This window comes from Macaca fascicularis, chromosome 1 (genome assembly GCF_037993035.2).
Source record: "Macaca fascicularis isolate 582-1 chromosome 1, T2T-MFA8v1.1".
Lineage (NCBI taxonomy): Eukaryota > Metazoa > Chordata > Mammalia > Primates > Cercopithecidae > Macaca > Macaca fascicularis.
In genome coordinates, this window is record NC_088375.1 from 156,736,300 (window position 1) to 156,748,536 (window position 12,237).

Consider the following 12,237-nt stretch of genomic DNA (forward strand, 5'->3'; position numbering starts at 1 on the left):
TAATAATTAGTGTCAATGAATGCTAACCGCTTCTCCCACCCCTATGATCACATTATTTAAGAGGCTTGCTAACCAAAATATATCTACAATGTTTAAAGTCCCAGTTACTATTGCTAAGTGCAGCAGATTTTCCATCATATGATGCATTAGATATACTTGCCCTAATACTTAGATCGGGGACTGCATACTCAAGCATTTAGGGTCAGGTAATGTAAATGTAATGTAAGGTAATGTTATGTAATATAATTGGCAGGTAATGTAAATGAGTGTATGACTTGTTTAAAACAACAGGGAATCTCAGAGACTATGTCAAATGGAGAGCATGTGACCTGCCTGTCTGTGGGGCAGCCACTATTAAGTTCCAGTGTATTGTTCCAATGCAAAAATGTGAACCTTTAGGTACAATACACACTATTTGGTTGACAGGTACACTAAAAACCCAGACAGACTTCACTATTTTACAATTCATCCATGTAACCAAAAACTACTTGGTACCCCTAAAGCTATTGAAATAAAAATAATTTCTTTAAAAAAGTGAACCCAGATTTTGCCCAGATTTTCCAATTTTTCAAGAGAGGATGTAAATCGATATTTTAATGTAAACTGTACCAATTTTTAAGTATGCCTGTGGCTAAAAGTGTCTTTTTTTTTTTTTTTTTTTTTTTTTGACACAGAGCCTCACTCTGTCACTTAGGCTGGAGTGCAGTGGTACAAGCATGGTGCACTGCAGCCTCAGCCTCCTAAGCTCAAGCGATCCTCCCGCCCCAGCCTCCCAGGTAGCTGGGACTACAGGCATGCACCACCACATCTGGCTAATTTTTAAATTTTTTGTAGAGATGGGGGTGGGTCTCACTATGTTGCCAGGACTGGCCCCGAACTCCTGGGCTCAAGGGATCTTCTCGCCTCAGCCTCCCAAAGTGCTGGGAATTCAGGCATGAGCCACCATGCCCAGCCCCAAAAGTGTCTTTTTGGTTTTTGATTTTTTTTTTTTTTACCTTTTTTCCTACACTTGGTAATCAGGAAGTAAAAGGTGTCTTTTTGACTGTCGACTTTTTGACTGCCATAGCCTTAGTCTAAATGAACAGACAACACTGAGAAATGGAAAGGGTCAAAGGGGAGGCCTATTTTGGCCAGAAAGAGTGAAGCAGAGTCAAAGGGGAAGAAAAGACAGGGAAGAGGCCCAGGATGGATGGTGAGAAGTGAATTTCACCAACCTCGAAACCTCGCATAGGGAGCCCCAATCTGCTTGTCTTCTAATCTAAGAGTAAAAAGGAGGAGATGTCAAGAAGGAAATAAAGGAGGAAGAAAAAGAATCACCTGTTGAGCAGTTACTGGATGGCAGACACTGCATGGGATGCTTTCACATGTTGTTTTATTGAGATATGCCAATGCAAAAAGAAAGAATTCTATGCATGGGGAAAAGACTGAAAGGAAATACATCAAAATCCTAACAGTAAGGGTGTCAGATTACAAGAGCCCCTTTTTCCATTCTCCATAATTTTTAACCATAAATATAATATGGTGTATTAACATTATAATACAAATTAAACTAAAATTTAAGGTGGATTTATGGGTACAAATCCACCCACCCTAGAATATAGAAAGTAAACTACTATAAATTAAGCCAAACTATAAACTGAATATTTAAACAGAAAAGGAAAATGTAGCCATTTCAAATGTATATAATATGTAACTATGCAATTATAAACCCAGAAAGAGAACATGAAAGAAACTACACAGGTGATATGGACCACAGATTGATTAAGAACAGAAATATGTGAAATTGTTAGGAATGTTATAAATCATTTTCTCTCCATATTATAAACTACCAAGATGTGCTGTGTGTGTGTGGCCTATAAAACTATAAAATATACTAAAAGTCCTCTCTTCTATAAAAACATTTAGACTTTTACCTGTTACATACTTTTCCACATTCACTGCATTATTTTCTTTCTTTTAGGTGTGTACAACTCTCATATTTAAATAATCCCCCCCTTTTTTTTTTGGTCTTTTAGGGCATTTCAAAGATAATAGGTATTTTTTTTAATAAATGAAATATGTCATTATAGGCCGCTCGTATTCTAAGCAGTTTGAATCCCCAATTAATCTCTTCCAAATATGCATATTTAGTTTTCATTCTTCTCAAAAATGAAACCCTAACCTAAATACTCCAAGTGAAATTTCAGGGGAAAAATACTGTTCAAAAACCTAGATAATGCATTCCTTTGTTGATGCTAAATATAGTCATCTCAAGATGACATACATTTTGACAATGATCAGCCTTACATGTCAAATTTTCAAAAATAGCACAAATTCCATTTTAAGATGAGCAGGAAAAATTGCTATTCATTACATTTCAATCGAAAATGGATTTTAAAGTATAAATCTTCTATTAAAACTGGATTACATTATAACTATAATGAGGAAAACTGGATTTAAAATAATTTTGTTGTGGTTTTAGCTTAGAATTCTTTGAGGGAATTGTTGCAGATAAACTACATAATTGCATGCATTTTTCTTTAAATTGTCCCTCAGAAGTATTAGTCAAAATATAAAATATCTGCAAAAATACGGTGTTAATTGCTGGAAGGAAGAAGAAATTTAAACAGCTACATTGGTTAGTCAAAGTTTACTTATACAAATTATACCTCCCCCCAAAAAAACCTTTCTCTCATTTGATTAATTATGCAGTTTTTCTTAACAATACCCCAAACTCAAAAGAATTCGAGACAGTTTTCTTACTGCATCAATTTAACCTGTAAAAGGATAATATTAGAAGGGGAAATTATGTGGTCCACTCAATAACATGTGACTAAGATGGTATAAATACTTGTTTATTTAATCACATTACCTAAGACATAGTTATGTTGTGACTCGCAGGCCAATGGGCCGCTGCTACATGAATTCATTAATAAAATTTAACGATGAATGATGTTCCTGTTGCTTTGGTCAGGGAACTGATTTCTTTATTATGGCTTCTTTTCTCTACCTGTGTCTTTACCAAGGACATTTTGTTAGGACTTATCCTTATGCTATTTTTACCTTGTTATCTCTCTGCCAACTTTGTTCACGTTGTGCTTTAATAACTATAAAATGAGTATCTCTAAGTCATTGCAGTAACCAACTATAACCTCTCAACTTCGTCATTTTCTTTATAAATGCCAATGCTAATGCATTTGTAGAACGTTTCACAGTTTACAAACAGCTGGAATGGTTTGGCTTTTTCAAAAGCATATAAGCAAGGGGAATTCTCAAGAGGTGACTACACTCTTCACTCACGTAAACTACGTAAACTTCGTAAACTTCCAGCCCTAGTTGCCCAACCCCCAGCATCCCACCGCGGGGAGAATCACGAAAAAAAAAACAACGCGTTGGAGACAGGAGTGGGGGGATATGCGGGGGTGTTGGGGGAGTAATAGGCTGTTAAATCGTATTTCTTCCCATCTTCCACAGGGACCGATCAGAAAGAATTTCTTAACTGGCACTGCTGGCAGAGACGGAGACCGCGGCGGGGGTACGTGGTGGACGGCACCGAACTTCCCTAAGGACCCCAAGAGTTCAGCCGAGGGACCGGCACCCACTCGGCTCACAGAGGGCTCCCTCCCTACAGTACGGAACGCACCTGAAACTCAGCCGACAAGGCGCAGGGGAGCAGGGCAAAGACATCGCAACTAGAAGCCTGAGGTCGGCTGAGGCTTTCAGACACTGGGGCAGCCCCTGTTCGGCACCCCGCCTAGCCCGCAGGACGCGGCTCGGAGGCCGGGTTCGCCCGGGCCGGGGCCAGTGCGGAGCCACAGCTGTATGGCGCTCGGCGCACTCCCGTGCTGCAGCGGAGCATCGCCAGAAGCCGCGGACCCCGAGCGCCTCTCTGCAGCCGCTGCAGCCGCCGCTCCCGCCCCCGCCCCCGCCCCCGCCCCCGCCAGGGGACCCTACACCTCAGTCTCCACTCCCCCTAGCCCACGTTCCCCAACTCTTCTCACCCTCCAGGAGCCGGTGACCCGCGAAGGTCCTTCTTTTCGCGCGGAGGGACTGTGCGCGTCCTGCCTAGCTGTGGGTAAGGGTCTGGGAGCTCTGGCCGTTACACTTCTGCTCCAGCCGCTGGGAGTCCTCTGGCTGCCGCTGCCGCCGCCGCCGCCGCCGTCTCCAGCAGCAAGTTTCCATAAAAGTCCTGGTGCGCAGCCTGTTCCCGCATTCCAGGCGGGCCCAGCGCCGGCTGCAGCTGTTCCAAAACACAAGGCCAGTTCCCCCAACCCCCACCTCCGCCGGATCACCCGGAGGGGGGTGGAGAGTCGAGGAGAAAAGCAGGGGACGGGGAGCGTGGCTGCAACTTTCCGCCAGAATTTGTCTGTCTCCCGGCCCTAGGTGCGCGGGCTGACCCCCTAACCTTGGGCTTGCCTCCACCTCCAGCCAGGCCTGGGGAAGGAAGGCTGCCTCCGCCACGGGAAAGGAATGAGGCTGAAATGGGCTTCATTACCGGTCTGGAGCTGGCTCCCCCTACCCGCAACCCGTTTGCTGTGGGGCCCACTTCTCTCAGCTACTCTACCCGTCCTAGTTTCCAGTCAAGAAGCCAAGCCACTACATTATCTTCTACTACCCTAAGCATTGACCTTTGGCCACGTTTTCCTTTATTACAAAGAGCGTGGGGCAGCGATCCGGAAACACTTCATCTGTCTATTGCTCCCCTTTTCTTAGCTCCAGTCTTTAACTCTGAAAGGAGAGTTAAAAGGAAGAAGAAAGAAGAGAAGGAGGAGGTCAATTGAAGGCAGAGGAGGAGGAGAAGAAAAAAAGGAATATATTTATATAAGTACAAATATATTTATATTCCACCTTTTTGTTAATTGAAGGCAAACCATGTCTGGTCTTCCTAAAGCTTCATAAAGGCATCTTTGACTATTAGGCACCCACAGACCTTTTTCAACTTGGACCGCCAGCCTGTCAAATCCATTAGACAATCCCATATTAAAACCCGAAGTGCACACTCAGAGGGAGCATTTTTGGTGGACGAGATCTTTAATTCTTTACTGCACTTGAAAACAAAATCGAAATGACATCCAGATAAACAAAGAATAAAAGTAACCATTTCCAACTTCAGGCCCCAAGACAGCGGTGCTCAGGTTATATTTCAGGGATGTTGAAAAGGCCTTCTGGGCTGGGCGCGGTGGCTCATGCCTGTAATGGCAGCACTTTGGGAGACGGAGGCGGGTGGATCACTTGAGGTCGGGAATCCAACACCAGCCTGCCCAACATGGCAAAAGACCATCTTTACTAAAAATACAAAAAATTAGCCGAGTGTGGTGGCACACGCCTGTAATCTCAGTTACTCAGGAGGCTGAGGCAGGAGAATCACTTGAAGCCAGGAGGCAAAGGTTGCAGTGAGCCGAGATCGTGCCACTGCACTCCAGTCTGGGTGACAAAGTGAGACTCCGTCTCCAAAAAAAAAAAAAAAAAAAAAGGCCAGGCACCGTGGCTCATGCCTGTAATCCCAGCACTTTGGGAGGCCGAGGTGGGTGGATCACCTGAGGTCCGGAGTTTGTGACCAACCTGGCCAACATGGTGAAACTCTGTCTCTACTAAAAATACAAAAAATTAGCCAGGCGTGTGGCATGCGCCTGTGATCCCAGCTACGTGGGAGGCTGAAGTAGAAGAACCCACTTCACTTGAACCTGGGAGGCTGAGGTTGCAGTGAGCCAAGATCCGGCCATTGCACTCCAGCCTGAGCAACAGGAGTGAAACTCTCTCTCTCTCTCTGTCTCTCTCTCTCTCTGTGTGTATGTGTCTCTCTCTCTCACACACACACACACACAAGAGGTCTTCTACTCTTAAACATAACTCTGTTCCCCAGTCCCATCTCCACACTATTTACTCAGGATGGAAACTCTTTTAAGGAGGGTAAGCCAGCCATTCATTCCTCAATGATAGAAAAGTTCAAAATTGGTAATTACAATTATTTAAATGTACCAAACTACAGATGGCGATAGGTGGTCTCGGTAGTCTTGCTTGTGCCCTTGCTCTCTCTGATGCCATCACATTGGCCTTCAGTTCATGCAACTTTCTGTGGGCATTCTGGCTGCAGGGCCTTTGCATAAGTTGTTCCCTGCATGAAATCCTTTCTCCCACTTTCCCCTTCACCTAACTTCAACATAACCTCCAGGTCTCTTCTTAAATGCTGCTTCCTTGAAGAAGGTTTCCTTGCACCCCACCTTTCTCCCCACCTTGCACCTCACCTTTCATCTCACCTTTCTCTTCCCTATACATACCTATCCCTGCCCCATACATATCAATTTATAATTACATTTTTATTTCTGTGATTTAAAGAAGTGAGTTGGCTGGGCATGGCGGCTCACACCTGTAATCCCAGCACTTTGGGAGGCTGAAGTAGGTGGATCAACTGAGGTCAGGAGTTTGAGACCAGCCTGGCCAACATGGTGAAACCCCGTCTCTACTAAAAATATAAAAATTAGCTGAGTGTGGTAGCGTGTGTCTGTAGTCCCAGCTACTCGGGAAGCCGAGGCAGGAGAATTGCTTGAACCCAGGAGGAAGAGGTTGCAGTGAGCAGAGATCACGCCACTGGACTCCAGCCTGGGCGACAGAGTGAGACTCTATCTCGAAACATAATAAATAAATAAATAAATAAGTAGAAACTTTCCAATTTTTTATTTTTTTATTCCACCCAACAGATTCACCAGATTAAACAAAGCTCTCCGTTCTCTCTGTCGAACGCTGATAGCTACTCAGCATGCAAGGCCTGCTTATTTTCCCACCAATTCATCATTCATTCATTCAACACATACTCAGTTCTAGATGCTAAGAATACAACAGTGATAAAAGAAAAATCCCTGACATTATGGAACATACATTCTAGTGAAAGAAGGCAGACAATAAGCAAATAAATGAACTATGTAGTATTTAGTGACATATAATATGGTAATATGGATAAAACCAGAGCAGGGAAGTAGAGAATGCTGGAAGCAGGCTGAGTAGATGTTGTAATTTTAGATAGAGTGGCTAAGGAAAGCCTCATATGAGTAAAAGCCTTGAGGAGAATGAGGCAGTAGGCTATGTAAATATCTGGAGATGCAAATATTTGGAGGAAGAGTGGTTCAGGGATAGATACAAAGGCCCAGAGAAGGATTCTATCTGACATGTTCTAGGAAGAACCAGGAGGCTTGTGTGAGTGAAGCTAAGTAGGTGAAGGGTGAAGTAATAGGAGGTGCAGTGGGGGAGCAGCAGAAGACAGACTATGTAGGATTTGTTTGTTTTTTTTGTTTGAGAAGTCTCACTCTGTCGTCCAGGCTGGAGTGCAGTAGCATGATCTCTGCTCACTGCAACCTCCGCCTCCTGGGTTCAAGCGATTCTCTTTCCTCACACTCCTGAATAGCTGGGATTACAGGTGCCTGCCACCATACCCGGCTAATTTTTGTATTTTTAATAGAGATGGGGTTTCACCATATTGACCAGGCTGGTCTCAAACTCCTGACCTCAGGTGATCCACCCACCTCAGCCTCCTAAAGTGCTGGGATCACAGGCGTGAGCCACCGCCCCTGGCCTTTTTTTTTTTTTTTTTTTTTTAAGAGACCCAGGCTGGAGTGCAGTGGTGGAATCACAGCTCACCATAGCCTCTAACTTCTGGGCTCAAGCAATCCTCCTGCCTCTGCTTCTCTGAGTAGCTGGGACTACAGGCATGCAACAACACACCTGGCTGATTTTTTAGTTTTTGTAGAAATAGGGTCTTATTATGTTGCCTGGATTGGTCTCAAACTCCTGGGCTCAAGCATCTTCCCACTTCGGCCTCCCAAAAAGTAGGGATTATAGGCATGAGCCACTGTGCCCAGCCTCTTTTTGTACAGCATTGTAAAGATTTTGGTTTTTACTCTAACATGGGTGGCCTTTGGTAGGTTTTGAACAACATAGTGACATGATCTGACATGTTTACTCTCTCTAGCTTATGTGCTGCACATACACTAAATAAGGCAAGAGAAGAAGCAGGGAGATCAATTAATTAGGAGGCTTCCACAATAATCAGAATGAGGCATGGGGATTGGGCCAAAGTGATAGTTGTGAAGGTAGTGAGAAACACCTGGTATATATATTTTTTCCTTGTTGCCTTTTTAGGTAGAACTGGTAGGATTTTGGTTACTGAATGTGAGGTGTGAGGAAAGGAGGTTTTTGGCCTTTGATCTGGAAGAATGGAATTGTAATTTACTCAGATAGGGAAGACTGTGGGAAGAGTAGGTTTAGGCAGGGGTGGTAAGGAGCTCAGTTTTGACATGCTAAGTTTGAGATTACTAAAAATCCAAGATTTGCCAATTTGTATAAGCATTACTTGTATACTTACCACGAATGATTGAGTTTGTTCTGTCAGTTGCATGGCTTTGAAATTATACAAAGTAAACATTTAAAAAATGAAATTATAGGCCAGGCACGGTGGCTCACACCTGTAAGCCCAGCACTGTGGGAGGCCAAGGTGGGCGGATCACCTGAGGTCAGGAGTTCGAGACCAGCCTGGCCATGATGGCAAAACCCTGTCTCTACTAAAAACACAAAAATTAGCTGGGCGTGCTGGTGCATGCCTGTAATCCCAGCTACCTGGGAGGCTGAGGCAGGAGAATCAATTGAACCCAGGAGGCAGAAGCTGCAGTGAGCCGAGATAGTGCCAAAAAAAAAAAAAAAAAGAAAAGAAATTATAAAAGCAAAAATAAAGTTATAGTTTTTTATAAAAGCTGAGCTGAATGCTTTGAAAAAACTTGATAAAGGCAAATAGCTTACAAAAATTACCACCAAGCTAGGTGTGGAGAAGATAAATGTAAAAGATTGGGTACAAAATTGTACAAATCTAGGGAGATTCTGCAGTCAATGCTTTTCATGTACCTTTTCTCTCCTTTAAAAGTAAGGAAAACTCGGCTGGGCACGGTGGCTCAAGCCTGTAATCCCAGCACTTTGGGAGGCCGAGACGGGCGGATCACGAGGTCAGGAGATCGAGACCATCCTGGGTAACATGGTGAAACCCCGTCTCTACTAAAAAATACAAAAAAACTAGCCGGGCAAGGTGGCGGGCGCCTGTAGTCCCAGCTACTCGGGAGGCTGAGGCAGGAGAATGGCCTAAACCCGGGAGGCGGAGCCAGCCACTGCACTCCAGCTTGGGCAACAGAGCCAGACTCCGTCTCAAAAAAAAAAAAAAAGTAAGGAAAACTCGAAATTCCAGATGATGATTTAGGGCAGGGGTCCCCAAACCCCAGGCTGCACAGCAGGAGGTGAGGGCCGGCGAGTGAGCATTACCACCTGAGCTCTGCTGCCTGTCAGATCAGCGATGGCATTAGATTCTCATAGGAGCGCAAACCCTGTTATGAACTTGCATGTAAGGAATCTAGGTTGTGCATTCTTTATGAGAATATAATCCCTGATGATCTGTGGTGGACCAATTTCATCCCAAAACTATCCACCACACCCACCCCCGCACTGTCCATGGAAAAATTGTCTTCCCCTAAACTGGCCCCTGGTGCCAAAAAGTTTGGGGACCACTGATTTAGCGGTTTAGTTTATGTAACAAAGATATCTTGAAATATAGAGTGAATCCATACTCCCAACTAAAGGCCTTGGTATATCAAAAGATTGACCAAAGAATGTACATTCATTCACTCATTAAAATTAAAATGTCAACGAGACACAGTGGATCAAGCCTGTAATCCCAGAACTTTGGGAGGCTGAGGTGGGAGGATCACTTGAGGACAGGAATTCAAGACCAGCCTGGGAAACATACCAAGACCTCATCTCTACTAACCAGTAAAAATAAGCCAGGTGTGGTGGCATGTGGCTGTAGCCCCAGCTACTCAGGAGGCTGAGGCAGGAGAATCACTTGAGCCGAGGAGTTAGAAGTTGCAGTGAGAACCACTGCACTCCAGCCTGGGTTAGAGAGAGAAAAACCTTGTCTCGCTCTTAAAAAAAAAAAAAAAATTGTCTATATCATTATGTATAATTTATTATGATTCCCTGCCATAGTATCCAGCCACCAACACAACCCCACATGTTCCACCTCTTGGTACTCACATCCTGGGTAATCCCCTCCCACATTGTGTCAGCATTGGTCTGTGTTACCAATGGCAGAAGTGGTAACACTTCAACATCTAGGTTATAAAAGACATTGTGTCTTTTACCTTGCTGCGATTTCTTGGATTATTCATCTGGGAGGAAGCCAGCTGCCATGCCTTTTTTTTTTTTTTTTTGTAGAGATAGGGTCTCATTATGTTGCCCAGGCTGGTCTCACACTTCTGGGCTCAAACATTCCTCCTGCCTCAGCCTCCCAAAGCGCCGGGATTACAGGCATGAGCCACCATGCCTGGCCAGCTGCCATGTCTTAAAAGACACTCAGGCAGCTGAGAGGTCTAGTTGGTAGGAACTAAGGTCTCTTGCCAATGGCTAGCAAGGGACTGAGGACTCCTGACAACAGACACGTGAATGAGAAAACCTTAGAAGTGAGTCTTCCAGCCCCAATCAGGCCTTCAGATGACTGCAACTTCAGGAGAGAACCACCAGACTAAGCCATTCCTGAATTCCCAGCCTTCAGAAACTGTGTAAGATCATGTTTGTTGTTTTGAGCTGCTAAAATTTTGGGATTTGTTGTATTGTAACAGATTGTGAATATAATTGTTTTAATATTTATTATACATCTTCATCTTCTACCACATTATTTTACTGGTCCTTTGTAAAATTCCTGGGACCATTCTCTTTTTTCGTTCTTTCTTTTTTTTTTTTTTTGAGATGGATTCTCGCTCTGTTGCCCAGGCTGGAGTGCAATGATGTGATCTCAGCTCACTGCAACCTCCGCCTCCCAGGTTCAAGCAGTTCTCCTGCCTCAGCCTCCTGAGTAACTGGGACTACAGGTGCACGCTGCCACACCCAGCTCATTTTATTTTAGTGGAGATGGGGTTTCACCATGTTGCCCAGGCTGGTCGCAAGCTCCTGAGCTCAGGCAGTCCACCTGCCTTGGCCTCACAAAGTGCTGGGATTACAGGTGTGAGCCACCGTGCCCAGCCCCTGGGACCATTATCACACAGAGTTATTATTAAATAAGAATTAGCAAAGTTCTGGAAGTCATATATTTCAAGTGTTTTCTAATTCAAAGCGCTTCTCTATATTCAAGTACTATGGTATCGTTTCAATCATAGCAAATTATAAAAGTTCTGTAATTTCCTAAATATAAATGTACCTTGTGAAAGGCTTCTGTGACACACATAAAAGACATGTTTGATGTACCAGTTGCTTTGCTGTGGCTTTTAAGTAAAGAATAAAAAGTGTCATAGAAGGAAGGCTGCTTTTCTTCTCTGTAGTAGAATACAGTCCTTCCCTGCCCAGATGATTGAGGTTACCGTAGGGTTTTCACTGTTCACAGAGAAAAAGCCAAAGAAAGAAGCTTAGCAGACAGAAGAGCTTGTGTAGCCTCATCAAAGATGTCAGTAGCGTAAGAAGAGAAAGAGATCGGGGGAAGAAGTGGCAGGATAAAGTATCAGAGAATACAGGGCATAAGAAGAAACACTGCAGAAAAAAACAGCAGTCAGAAGCAGCATAAGAACAGTTAGTTTGGAAAGATTAACAAAGCTATTTATAAAGATTTCCAGCAAAGCCCTATAAAGTCTAACAATAGGGCACTAAGATGTTTGCAGAGAAGCATTTTAAACATACACAAGAATTCAGAGAGAGATTACATTAAGTTCAGATAGTGGGATCAAAGAAGATGCATTAGACAACAAAGTATGGCAGATAATGACAAAACAGAAAATGAGAATGAGATGCTGCTCTAGTTTCCCACTGCACTCCAACCCTGTATCCTAGCTAAGGAAAGATTCTACTCATGTTTATATGGTTTTCTTATCAATATATTTCACTTTATATGTTTAATAATTCTAAAAATATAACTATGTACATTTATCTACAGCATACATATCTACAGCATATATAATTATCCTAAAATTAGCCTATTTGTTAAAAGTCCCAAACTAAGAATCTGTTTTCATATTCAGGTGACTTCCATCTGGTTACTATGGTGGTATTCAGGAGGCATCCCTCTCCTTGACTAAATATATCTGAACCCTTTTGTTTTTTGGTTTGGAGGCTGAGTCTCACTCTGTTGCCCAAGCTAGAGTGCAGTGGCGTGATCTCAGCTCACTACACCCTCCACTTCCTGGGTTCAAGCAATTCTCTTGCCTCAGCCTTCCAAGAACCTGGGATTACAGGTGTGTGCCA

The 12,237-nt window shown here is 43.7% G+C and overlaps 1 protein-coding gene and 1 pseudogene across 8 annotated transcripts in view; one reads left to right on the forward strand and one right to left on the reverse strand.

Moving 5' to 3' along the window:
- NEXN (nexilin F-actin binding protein) overlaps positions 1 to 4,111 on the reverse strand; it is a 53,439-nt gene extending 49,328 nt beyond the window's left edge. For all 8 annotated transcript variants that reach the window (XM_074003215.1, XM_005542957.4, XM_074003216.1 and 5 more), the window contains exon 1: positions 3,981 to 4,111. The gene's annotated coding sequence lies outside the window, so the exon portion shown is untranslated. The remainder of the gene's footprint in view (positions 1 to 3,980) is intronic.
- On the forward strand, positions 3,298 to 4,163 carry LOC107130262 (putative uncharacterized protein NEXN-AS1; annotated as a pseudogene).
- The last annotated feature ends 8,074 nt before the right edge of the window (positions 4,164 to 12,237 follow it).